Source organism: Gekko japonicus, unplaced genomic scaffold (genome assembly GCF_001447785.1).
Source record: "Gekko japonicus isolate JY-2015 unplaced genomic scaffold, Gekko_japonicus_V1.1 scaffold10, whole genome shotgun sequence".
Lineage (NCBI taxonomy): Eukaryota > Metazoa > Chordata > Lepidosauria > Squamata > Gekkonidae > Gekko > Gekko japonicus.
In genome coordinates this window covers 1,590,541-1,604,264 of record NW_015167526.1, presented here as the reverse complement: position 1 = coordinate 1,604,264, position 13,724 = coordinate 1,590,541, and positions in this window count along the sequence as shown.

Below are 13,724 nucleotides of genomic sequence, written 5' to 3'. Positions count from 1 at the left end.
GGTGTCTGTTGTGGGGAGGGGGAGGGATTGTAGGCTGCTCTGAGTCCATCACACTCAGCATTGTCTACTCTGACCGGCAGCGCCTCGCCGGGGGCTCAGGAGGACGTCTTTCACCTCACCTACCGCCTGGACCTTTTAACTGGAAGATTCCAGGGTGTGAGGCAAAGCTAAGAGCCTGGAGGAAAGGGGGACTAGCTTGGGTTCTGATGGACCGAAGGCCCGGAGTAGGACATGCTTATAGTGCAATAGACAGCAACATAGAAAACACTTGAGCTACGGCCTTTGATTCTTGGATTTAACGTTTGTACCATCTAATGCAGATCTTGGGAACGTGTCAGAAAGTTCAGCTGGTTTTTCTTGCTTTCTTTGCTGTGTGATTTCAGAGCACTGTATTGCCTGTAGAATAAACCTTTTTGTTTCGACCGAAATTAAATAAAACTTCTTATAATTAAAAAACAATAAAGAAAGGTTTGGTTATTCGCTGTTGTAGATTTTCCGGGTTGTCTAGCCGTGGCCTTGGTATTGTAGGACCTGATATTTCGCCAGTAGTTGTGACTGGCATCCTCTGAGGTATAACACAGAAAGACGAAGCACTCTCTGTGTCAAGGTGAGAAGAAAAATGGTAGGCAAGTAATTTATATCTACTCAGGAAGGTGGGGTTGGGCTAAGTCATTATCTTGTAGGAGTTCCCCGGGCTGTGAAACATGGTGTCAGCAAGCTGCCATTCTGTTTTCTGTGACCTCTGTGTAGATATCCTTACCCTGTTGCACCCGGCTTGTTTATACTATCCTGCCTCTGTGCTGGAATGCCTAAGATAACTACTGGTGGATGTGTGGGGGAGCTGACGGGGAAGAAGGGGATGGCTAAACCGCGTTTCTCCAAAGCTCTGCAGGCGGCCCAAGGCCTGGAGGGAATCGAACCGTCTGCTGCCGAGTCAGAAGAGGAGGTGGTGGCTGAAACGGCGGAAAACGACAACGGCCTGTTGTGAGAGGCGCAAAACGACACGGCCATTCTAGCTCTGCGCCCAAGGTGGTGAGAGAAACCCCTTCCCTGTTTTTCGTGACTGTCTCGTTAATGAATCCGCTCCTGGGGACCCACGTTAGGGTGAGAGCGTTGATTGATTCTGGGTGTGGGAGGGATCTCATCAGCCCTAGAGTGTTATTGGCACTGGAAGCGGGGATAGTCCCCTTGAAGTCTCCCATCATTTTTACCCAAATGGATGGGGCACCCATGGAACCTTGTACACACGAGACTATGGCTTTGCGGTTGGGGGCTGGCGATCATTGGGAATCCAGATCCTTCATTGTTACCCCTAAATCGCAGTTTGACTTAGTACTGGGGAGTCCCTGGTTGTTTACCCATGACCCTTACATCTTGTGGGAAGAAGGGGTTGTCAAATTTGTGTCGGCTAAATGTGTAGATCACTGCTGGTTGGACTCGTGGGGGGACCAGCCGACCGCACAGTTCCCCTGCGGCGCTTTGCAGCCGGAAGAGTTAGCTTCTTTGCCTCGAGAGTATAGAGACTTGGCGAAAGTGTTTGGCGAAGATGAAGCTAACGAATTGCCCCCCCATCGCTCTACTGACTGTGCTATTGAACTTTTGCCTGACTGTAAATTACCTAAAGGTAAAATCTATGCGATGGGGCCGGCTGAGAAAGTTGAACTGCGGAACTTTATTGATAAAAACTTAGCCCGAGGTTTCATTCGCCCGGCTTCCTCCCCTTTCGCCGCGCCTGTACTTTTCCGAAAGAAGAAAGACGGGGGGCTTAGATTGTGCACTGATTATAGGGGTCTGAACGCTGTTTCTTTGTCCAATGCCTACCCCCTCCCGCTAATCAAGGACTTGGTAGCTGAGGCCACCAAGGGCAAAATCTTCTCGAAACTTGACCTCCGAGATGCATATTTCCGTGTGCGCATTCGGGAGGGGGATGAAAGTAAGACTGCATTTAATACCCCTTTGGGGCAGTTTGAGTACCTCGTTATGCCCTTCGGGCTTCAAGGGGCTCCGGGGGTCTTCATGAACCTAATCAATGAGGTCCTACATGAGTTCTTGTTCAAAGGAGTGGTCCTTTACCTTGATGACGTGTTGCTGTACTCTCAGGACCTCCCGTCGCATATTAAATTGGTGCGCCAGGTCCTTAAGCGACTTTATGAACACCACCTGTTTGCAAAGCTGTCAAAATGTGAATTCCACAAGACATGCATTGACTTTTTGGGTTATCGCATCTCTGGGGGGAAGGTGGAAATGGACCCTGCTAAAATACAGGCTGTACTTGACTGGGAACCCCCCAGGACCCGCAAACAATTGCAAATGTTCCTCGGATTCGCCAATTTTTATAGAAATTTCATCCAGAATTTCGCTCAAATTGCCCTTCCTCTGACTGATTTGCTAAAGACCAAGGGGAAGGGGTTTGATGCTACGAAACCAGGCGCCCCGCTTAAATGGTCCCCTGCTTGCGCAGAGGCTTTTGAGAAACTTAAACTGATGTTCACATCTGAGCCAGTGCTAGCGCGCCCTGATGAAACTAAAAAATTCATTGTCCAAACTGATGCCTCGGATGTGGCAATGGGGGCCGCTATTTTGCAAGAAGGGGAAGATGGTCGTTTACACCCCCTCGCATTTGTGTCTAAAAAGTTTTCTGACGCTGAACGAAACTGGGGGATTTGGGAGAAGGAGGCATCAGCGATCCGGCTGGCTCTCTCCACTTGGAGGCAGTGGTTGGAGGGGGCGCAACTGCCATTTGAAGTCTGGACTGACCATAAAAATCTGGAAATGCTGAAATCCCCCCGTTCTCTCAACGCTAAACAACTTCGTTGGGCGGACTTCTTTGCTAAGTTTCGATTCACTCTTCGTCATTTCCCTGGGACGGCTAATTCCCTGGCTGACGCGCTCTCACGCCTCCCACAACATGACAGTCAGCGTGAAATCATCATGGACTCTGTTTTTTCCCCCTCCCACCTGGGGGGGGCTGTGGTCACCCGTGCGCAAGCGCGCTCGATTCCGCGCTCTGATGAAACTTCGCCTTCCCTTTTCCCTGGGGGGGGGGGGGCTGGGTCCAGAAATATATGTCTGCTTTTACTGCTGATGATGATGCCTCCCTGAAAGCGTTGCCAGATTGTGTCCGTAGCCCTGAAGGTCTGATTTATTCTGGAGACAAACTGTATGTGCCTATTTCAATGAGGAGGGAGGTGATGGAGTCTGCTCACGGTTCGAAACTGGCAGGGCATTGGAGTTTTGTTAAATCTCTGCAACTCATCCGCAGACAGTTCTGGTGGCCACAGATGCGCAAAGACCTCTTGACTTTTGTTCGGTCCTGCCAAACCTGTGCCTTGACTAAACCCAGAGTGGGCAAGCCTCCTGGTCTTCTGCAGCCACTCCCTACCCCATCGAGACCGTGGGAAGTGGTGTCCATGGACTTTATTACTGACCTCCCTGCGAGCAAAGGGAACACTGTTATTTGGGTGGTTGTTGATTTATTTTCTAAGCAAGCTCATTTTGTGCCTTTTCCTTCCTTGCCTACAGCTCAGAGGTTGGCGAAATCGTTTATGTCTCACGTGGTGAAAATTCATCAATTACCTGCTAAATTAATTTCTGACAGGGGGACCCAATTTGTTTCTAAGTTTTGGAGGGAACTTCTTTCCATTTTAGGGGTGGAACAAGGGCTCAGCAGCGCGTATCATCCTGAGACTGACGGACAAACAGAACGAGTTAATCAGACCCTGGAGCAATATCTTCGTTGTTTTACTAATTATCAACAGAATGATTGGTGTGAATTGTTGCCTCTTGCTGAATATTGTTATAACAATACTGTCCATAGCTCCACGGGCATGTCTCCTTATAAAGCTGTTTCTGGTTACGACAGCCCCCCCTCCCCTTCCTCGAAGGGATGGGGGAACGTCCTGTGGGGGGCGCTGATAAATGGTGTATGTCCTTGCAAAATGCATGGCCTCTGCTATGCCAAACGCTTGACGCAGCCAAGGCTGCTTACAAGACCCAGGCAGACAAGGGTAGGGTGGTGGGGTTTGATCTGAAACCTGGGGATCTTGTGTATGTCTCGACCAAGAACATTAAGATGCTGCGACCTAGCAGGAAATTGGGGTGGAAGTTCATTGGTCCATTCAAAGTGCGTAAAGTCATAAATGATGTGGCGGTTGATGTTGTTTTGCCTAAGAATTTACGTGCTCTGCATTCTGTTTTTCACATGAGCCTGTTGAAGAAGGATCCTGGCCCGTCTCCCTGGAGACCAGCAGTTACTCCTCCTCCACCTGTCATTTTGGAAGGGGATGAACATTTTGAGATCGCTGATATCCTTGATTGTAAATTGAAACGTGGTAAACTCTGGTACCTTATCGAATGGGTTGATTTCGGTCCCCAGCACCGCGAATGGGTGGAAGAAGGGGATATTCGGGCCCCTTACCTGATCCGTAGTTTCCACAAGAGGTTCCCGGACAAACCGGGAGGTCTCCCGCCCAGCCCGGGAGATCTCCCGCCCGACCCGGGAGGTGTGTTGTAAGTGTATTTTAAGGGGGGCAGTATGTCAGCAAGCTGCCATTCTGTTTTCTGTGACCTCTGTGTACATATCCTTTCCCTGTTGCACCCGGCTTGTTTTCTATCATCCTGCTCCTGCGTTGGAATGCACAAGATAACTGCTGGAGGTTGTGTGGGGGAGAAGATGCTGTAATGCTTGCCTATTGCTTTTCTCATGAGTACTGCACCTGTGTTTTGTCTGATGTTCTGCCTGGTTCCCATGGACTGGGCGCGCAACCGTTTCATTAGCCCGCCAGCGGGAATGCTATTCATTGGATCTGTATCTGTTTGAATTTCCTTTATTATGCTTGACCTAACTGTGTATCCCCAGTTCTAACAAAGAACGTGTTTGAGTATGTCTTCAACGCTTTGAAATAAATTTTGCTTTTCTTGAAAACGTGGATTTATTCTCGATGCTTGGGGATGCAACACATGGTAATGGAGGAGCTTTCCTGAGGAGGTTCTTTTGTATATGGATTGTTTCCTATTTCCTGAGGAGGTTCTTTTGCATGTGGATTCTAATCATATCTGTAGTGCTACTGTGGTTACTTGTGTACAACAGCCCTGGGGACCCACAGGGTTCATTCAGAAGAACATCAGAGAAGCCAATGTTGGATCATGCCAGTGGCCCATCCAGTCCAACACTCTGTCACACAGTGGCCAAAAACACCAGGTGCCATCAGGAGGTCCAGCAGTGGGGCCAGCTTCAGCCTTGGTCTCCTGGACACTGGGGTTGCCCCTGGGCCCTTCTGCATGCCAAGCAGAGGCTCTTCCACAGAGCTGCGGCCCCTCCCCATGGACCCTCACAGTCTTCTGGCCACTCCGTCTGCTTGTCAAACTTCCCCTTCGACGAATCTCATATCCTCCTTCCGAGGAACCCAGGGGCCGTGGAGGAAATCATTTGCCATCCTCGAGGCCAATGAGTCACCGGCTGCCTCCTGCCTGCCTCCCTCTCCTCCGCCTTCCCTGGACCCTTTGGCCCTCCTGCCGACAACTGTGCCTCTCCAAGGCTCTTGACATGGCCAGGGAGGGACCACTTGGGGCGTCACAAGAAGATGCATAGTCTCAGCTTAGGTTTCCCTCGCTCGAAAGCCAGTCGAATCCGACTCGGTGCGGTGCTCATCTCCGTTTCCAAGCCGAAGAGCCAGCCCTGTCCGAAGACTTCTCCATGGTCATGTGCAATGCTTCCTCTAAGCTGTGGAGTCTTGTGAGCAAAAATTGTACTTGGTGAGCTGCTGGCATTAAAGTTCTGAGTGAGCGATTTGGCCGCTGCAGAAATCAGTATGCTCTGGAGCCATCCTTCCTGCGCGAAGACAAAAATGTCTGAGCCGGAGGCTAAAAAAACTGTGAGTTAGCTCACACTAACTCAGCTTAGAGGGAACACTGGTCATGAGGCCGGCATGACTGAACGCCGAAGTGCGTGGAACGCTGTTACCTTCCCACCGAAGCGGTACCTATTTATCTACTTGCAGCTTCTTGCTTCCGAACTGCTAGGTTGGCAGGAGCTAGCGCCAGAGACGGGAGCTCACTCTATCACGCTGTACTCGGATCCCGAACTGCCGAACTACAGACCTTCCAGTCTGCAGTTCAGCGTCTTAACCACTTGAGCCAAGTACTCCCAGCTAAAAGTAGCAGGCTTGGGAGGGGGGCAAAGAGCAGGCGGGCAGCAGGTGTGTCTTGCAGAGAGGCCAAGTCAAGGAGGGGCCGTGGCTCAGTGGCAGAGCCTCTGCTTGGAATGCGGAAGGTCCCAGGTTTGATCCCTGGCTTCCCCAGTGAAAAGGACCAGGCAGGAGGTGACATGGAAGACCTCAGCCTGAGACCCTCTAGAGCTGTAAGGAGGGGCTGTGGCTCAGTGGTAGAGCGTCTGCTTGGCATGCAGAAGGTCCCAGGTTCAATCCTCGGCATCTCCAATTAAAAAGGGACCAGGCAGCTGGTGATGTGAAAGACCTCAGCCTGAGACTCTGGAGAGTCATGAAGTGGGGCTGTAGCTCAGTGGTAGAGCAGCTGCTTGGCACCCAGAAGGTCCCCGGTTCAGTCCCCGACATCTCCAGCTAAAAGAACAAGGCAGGAGGTGACGTGGAAGACCTCCGCCTGAGACCCTGGGGAGCGGCTGCCAGCCTGAGTAGACAAGACTGACCTTAACGGATCAAGGGTCTGGTTCAGTATGGGGCAGCTGCATGTGTGTTCAGAAACTGGAATTTTCTAGCTGGAATGGTCTGTCCCATGTGCCAAGGAGCAAGACACCACTGTCTCTGGTCTCCTCCCCCAGGCTACAACTGCAGCCAGATTTCGATCTCATAGGGTTGCCAGTGTCCAGGTGGGTAAACACAGAAAACACCGTGTTGAAATAATAAACACAATATTCACATGTACTTATAGCTAAATATATTTCCTTTTTATACACAACATCAACTCTAGTGTATTGTAAACACTTTCAAACGACAACATCACATTTCAAACACTTTCAGACTAAGTTATGTGACACGAAGAGTCCAACTGTCTTCTTCCTGATGGAGGATAAATACCAATGTACAGTTATTTGCACCGAACAATGCAGCAACCTATTGTACATTTCCCAAGTGATGGTCTATCAGGTAAAGCTAGCAGCCAGCTTGTATTTCTCACTGTGATGATTCAGCTAGCAAGCAGGCCTAGCAACTGCCTCCCGGGCATAACCTGCGTGTTTCGAACAAATCTTCAGGCATAAATTTTTCTGGAACTGAACAACAATACATATCATAATATAATATAAATTCAATATCCTTACATAGTACCAGGAAAAACAAGGGGGGGGGGGGAGAAGGCTAAATTTCCTGCACTCACCCACAGCTCTTGAATTTACCCATGCATAAGTCAAACAATGTAAACATGGCTGTTCTGGTTCTCCATGGGAACATCCCAGAAAGTCCTCTCTAGTAAAGTGTGTTGCTAGGCCTGCTTGCTAGCTGAATCATCACAGTGAGAAATACAAGCTGGCTGCTAGCTTTACCTGATGGATCATCACTTGGGAAATGTACAATAGGTTGCTGCATTGTTCAGTACAAATAACTGTAAATTGAAGAAGAAGAGAAGAGATTGGATTTATACCCCATGGCCCTTCACTACCCAAAGGTGTCTCAGAGCGGCTTACAAACTCTTTTCCCTTCCCCTCCCCACAACAGACACCCTGTGAGGTGGATAGGGCTGAGAGAGCTCTGACAGGAACTGCTCTTTTTCAAGGACAGCTGTGCCAGAGCTTGTGACTGACCCAAGGTCACACCAGCAGCTGCAAGTGGAGGAGTGGAGAATCAAAACCGGTTCTCCCAGATTAGAGTCCGCACACTTAACCACTACACCAAACTGGCTCCATCAGGAAGAAGACAGTTGGACTCTTCATGTTATATAACTTAGTTTGAAAGTGTTTGAAATGTGATGTTGTAGTTTGAAAGTGTTTACAATACACTAGAGTTGATGTTGTGTATAAAAAGCAAATATATTTAGCTATAAGTACATGTGAATATTGTGTTTATTATTTCAACGCGGTGTTTTCTGTGTTTATCTAACTTAGCCGTGTTCCCTGTGTGCTTGTTGAGTGTCCAGGTGGGGCCTGGAATTACAACTCCAGACTAGACAGGTCAGTTCACCTGGAGAAAATGGCTGCTTTGGTGGATTCTACGGAGTCATACCCCAAAAGGGCCCTCGCCTCCCAAACCCTGCCTTCCTCAGGCACCACCTTCAAATCTCCAGCAATTTCCCAGCCTGGAGTGGGCAACCCCACGGGACTCACTTCTCTTCCTCTTTTCAGTTCCACCCAGCTGGATTTGCTTTCACTATATATTTTATTTAACAGGAAGAAGAAGAAGAAGAGGAGGAGGAGGAGGAGAAGAGGAGGAGGAGGAGGAGGAGATTGGATTCATACCCCGCCCTTCACTACCCAAAGGTGTCTCAGAGTGGCTTACAAACTCCTTTCCCTTCCCCTCCCCACAACAGACACCCTGTGAGGTAGGTGGGACTGAGAGAGCTCTTGACAGAACTGCCCTTGAGAGAACAGCTCTGAAAGAACTTATGTCTGACCCAAGGTCAACCAGCAGCTGCATGTGGAGGAGTGGGGAATCAAACTCAGCTCTCCCAGATTAGAGTCCGTGCACTTAACCAGTACACCAAACTGGCAATCTTAACAAATTGTCTCTTACCTTTCTGGAACGCTTAGAAAAACACCCCAACTTACCCCCAACAATTAGGGAGCACGGATCACCATGCGTGCTTAAAAACCAAAAGCGAACAAAACGACCAGAAGATAAAATCAAATCCAAGAAGCAAAATTAAACATTTACTTGAACCCAGCATCCACACTGCATCTGAACAAGTGTGCGTGAACATCAAAGCTTATACCTTGAATAAAACTTTATTGGTCTTAAAGGTGCCCCTGGTCACAAGCTTTGTTTTGTTTCCACTGCTGCCACCATTCACCTAGACTGACTGCCAGTCCAAAGTCAGTGTTCCTTACTGGCCTTCTAAAATTCCATAGGGATGGTGCCATCCTGAAAGAGGCCCTTCCAGTGTCTTGGTGTAGTGGTTAGGAGCGTGGACTCTAATCTGGGAGAACTGCAGCTGCTGGTGTGACCTTGGGTCAGTCACAAGTTCTCTCAGAGCTGTTCTCTCAGGAACAGTTTCTGTCGAGAGCTCTCTCAGCCCCACCTGCCTCCCAGGGTGTCTATTGTGGGGAGGGGAATGGAAAGGAGTTTGTAAGCCGCTCTGAGACTCCTTCGGGTAGTGAAGGGCAGGGTATAAATCCAATCTCTTCTTCTTCTTCTTGGTGCTATTGCATCTGAATCAATCTTTCAATCTTCAGGGTACCATAATGCACTCTGCTCCTATGATCCTCCTAAGGACTCCTCTCCCTAAATCTGGAACACCAGTAACTTCTTCTGTTTTGGAAATACCAGATTAAGAAGCCACTTTTTTAACATAAGAAAACCAAATAGAGGTCTTAAAGTTTAAGTGGATCATTAACAGAAGAGCTTAAAATAACGAGGATTTCGGCTGAGTGACAAGGGAGAGGCTGTATTAATTATAGGTTCTGCGCAAGCTGAACTTTTGCGAGAAATGGGGAGACGATTTTCCACGGAGAAACTTCATTTCGGGCCCTGTAATCTGAACTCCACAAAGGTTCACAGGAGAGAATGGCGGGGGAGGGGGAGGAGGCAGAGCTTTCCCGGTCAATTGTAAAATGGATTTGTCTGGAAGGTGCACAATAAGCTTTTAATTAAAAAAAAATATTTTACAAAGTAGCTGGTTGCTTTCGTTCTTAATCCTCTGCGTGGCCCTCAGTGTCAGCAGAAAAGAGCAGTGGCACCTTAAAGGTAAAGGTTTCCCTTGCTCGAAAGCCAGTCAAATCAGATTCTAGGGAGCGGTGCTCATCTCCGTTTCCAAGCCGAAGAGCCAGCGCTGTCCAAAAACGTTTCCATGGTCAGGTGGCCAGCATGACTAGACACCGAGGCGCACGGAATGCTGTTACCTTCCCACAGAAGTGGTACGTATTTATCTACTTGCAGTGCCTTGCTTTCAAACTGCTAGGTTGGCAGGAGCTGGGGCCAGAGACAGGAGCTGGTAACAGCAAGTCTCGCCTCCTTGGGGCCGTCAGGCAGCACTCGGGTCTCGAACTGCTGAACTACTGACCTTCCGCAGCCCTTTTAGTAGCACCTTAAGGACTAACAAAATTTGTGGTAGGGTTTTAGCTTTCGTGAGTCACCGCTCACTTCTTCTACTGGACTCTTGCTCTTTTCTACTGCTACCGACAGACTAACACGGCCACCCATCTGGATTTGGAGCCAATTCTGATGTGGTTTCATCTTGATCGGTCACAAGGACAGGGAGATTAATCCATTGTTCATCTGGATGAGCCAACACCATCAGGCTTGGGGGTTCCTGACCAACAAGGAAGAATCCTGTGTTTCAAGAGCCCAGAAGAAGAAAGGAAGCCCTCCTGTTCTGTGTTACACAGAGGTTTGGAGAAAGGGGATGTGTAATGGCGAGGCCTTCTTGGTGGTGGCAGAACCGCCACTTGGGAAGCCAATCCTGTCTAACAAGCTGAGTGTAAAAATATTAATTCGCTTCAGGGTGCTGGTGCTTACCTTTAAAGCCCTATATGGCCAGGGTCCGGCTTACCTGAGGGACCGCCTTTCCCCATTTGTGCCCCAGAGGGCACTATGGTCTGGGGCCCAACAACGTCTATCAATCCCGGGCCCCAAGGAGGCGAGACTTGCTGTTACCAGGGCCGGGGCATTTTTGGTGGCAGCTCCTTACTGGTGGAACGAGCTCCCGGAGGAGATCAGGGCCCTGCAGGACCTTTCACAGTTCCGCAGGGCCTGCAAGACGGAGCTCTTCTGCCAGGCTTTCAAATAGGAGCCGCCACCACAGTTACCATCAGTCTGGAATATCGGACTGGCCCACTCTGAGCCTCACTGGTGAACATCTGGACCGTGGGACTGATCTTAAGACCTGGAGACAGAAGGAATGCAGATACAAGCCATTCATCTTAAGGTTACTCTGATGTAGCGAGCACTTTATTGTAAGGATTGTTTTTAAGGGATTTTAATATTTTTATTGTTTTATTTGTATCGGCCTGTCGGCCGTCTTCTGTAAGCCGACCAGAGCCTGTTTACAGGGTGGCCGGGGTATAAATGTAAATATGAATAAATAAATTTAATTAAAATCTTACAGATAGGATATCAGGCCCAAGGGATGGATGATCCACTTTGCTAAGCATGTCTGGTTCTTGGGGGTGCCTGAAGGGGAGACCGCCTCATGCCTGCCACCTGGAATTCTACAGAAGAAAAGTGAGACAGGAGTACAACAAAACTGTTTCTCTTTCCCCAGAATGTATGCAGGGACTCCACAGAGGACAACAAGATGGTCTCCAATGCAACCCCCCACCATTCCTTCTGGTTTTGCCTTGCTGAGGCTAGTGCTATCCAGTAAATGTAGCTTCAGCCTCTACGTTCTAACTACGTAGCAAAACATTTCGTGTGGTTGTGGTTCCAGTTCATGTCAGCCACTTGCATACATATGTAAGTGCCATCAAGTTGTACCTGAATGGTGACCCCAGCAAGGGGATTTCAAGGCAAATGAGAAGCAGAGGTGGTTTGCCATTGCCTGCCTCTGCAGAGCCTTCCCAGGTGGTCTTCCATCCAAGTACCAACCTTGCCTTGCTTCTGAGATCTGACTGGATCAAACTATACCAGGGGTATTGAAATCATTTGCTATGAGGGCCAGATCTGACATAAATGAGACCTTGTTGGGCCGGGCCATGTGTGCCATAAAATGTAATGCCAGGGAGCGGAGATATAAAATGTATAAGGGACACAAACACAAAGGGGTTTTTTTAACTTAAAATAAAAACATGCTTAAAACATGAGCACTCTTGCAATATTTTGGTCCTGGTCACATGGGCCAGAAAAAGCGGGGGGGGGGAGCGTGGCTGTTTGCCCTGGAGCAAAATAACGGCTGTTTGCCCTGGAGCAAAATAACGCGCGGCCGCCCAATCACATGCCCCGTCGAGGTCCCGTGGTTAGGGGGTGAGGTGCCAATCACACGGCTATCCAGCGGCACGGCAAAGAAGCGGCGCGGCACGATCACAGCAGCAATCGCTAGGCGCCGCTCCCATGGCAAACGGGTGTTCGTTTTACCACTGTTTGTGCACATGCGCCGTTGGGCGCTTTTGCACATCCTGAGGAGACTTGGGGGGGCGGGAAACCCCTTGTTTGCGAAGGAACATCGGCAGGTGCTGGATGCCACGGGAGTCCACCGGAAATGCAATCAGATGCCCGCCCTTGCCCCGCGGTGTCCGGAAACCAGTAACTCGTAGGTACTAGTTTTTTAATCCGCATCTTCGGCAGGACGCCACGGGATAGCCACGGGAGCACTACGCTTCCCAGATGTTGCGGTATGATCGCGCCCGGAAAATCCGCCTATCATCCGTATCTTTAGCGTGGCAAATGCTCCATGTGACCGGGGCCTTTGTTTATTTAACAGTGTCTGATAACTGACACCTCTTGCTCTGAATTATTGCATCAAAACGTCTGTGCTGTTGCAATCTTGAGTATGCTGTTCAGGTGTGTCTCTGTAAGCTGCAAACCTACGATGATGCAGCAGCAGCAGAACTGGAAGAAGCTTCAGAAGACAGCGAGTTCCACTGTGGGCCTGATAGAAGCCCTCCGGGGGCCTGAGTTCGAGCATGCCATCTTCCTTCCCACTATCTACTTAACTGGGTGGCAAGTTCTCCAGAATCTTCAACAGCCCAACGTTTATGAGTTTCTGGTCAGGAAGCCATGAGGTTCTGGTCACCATTTTGCAATATTGTCCTCCTGTCTGACAATGCTTTCAGAACAAAGATTTTGGGTACTTCTTCGAGATATCAGATTTGGGAAAGGCAAGGTCCCCCCCCCCCTGTTTTCTGCCTGGAACAAACATACCACAGACCAGACCCCCATTAATTGCTACAGCAGTATTCCAAAGTAGAAGTAGATCAATTGCAATCTCTTGATTTGGTGATGACTTGAGATGCAATTGTGTCGTGTCAGGCAATGCTTTGGAGCATGATATTTTTTTTACTTCTGTACATCTACAGACCGTCAGTCTTTTGATTCCCAATTTAAGCACACTTCCTAGCTGTTTCTCCCCCTCAAAACCTGAAGCTGCATAAAACAACATACAATTCAAATCCAGCGAAACAACACGCCGGTCTCAATAAAATCATTCCATCAGGGTCTGCCTGCAGCACCAAGCCATGCTGAACATCACAAAAACCAACTGTAGATCCAATGCATACATTAGCATAATTTAGCAGCAATAAAGAGCAGCCACGGTTGAAACAAATCCAGCAGCTGTCAATGAAATGAGCAGGAAAACACTATAAAAGACTTGTGCCGTCCACTGAAAATCAGCTGGAAATCGCTTTGTCTTATGCACACAGCTGTTAAGACCTGCTCTGTGGCGGCCCCGGCTGCTTGATGGGAAAGACCCAAACTGAGTATCGCAAAATCAGCCGCCTCGGCCAGCCGGGCAGCATCTTCTGTATCTCGCAGCATGTGTTTCCTTCCTGTAGGCAACTTTGCCAGGGGCCAGGTGGGCAATTCCTCCTCAGCTGTAGCCACCCAAAGTGCACAAGAAGCATCCCAGAGAAGAGAAGGGAGGTGAAGAGCCTCCAGGAGGAACCT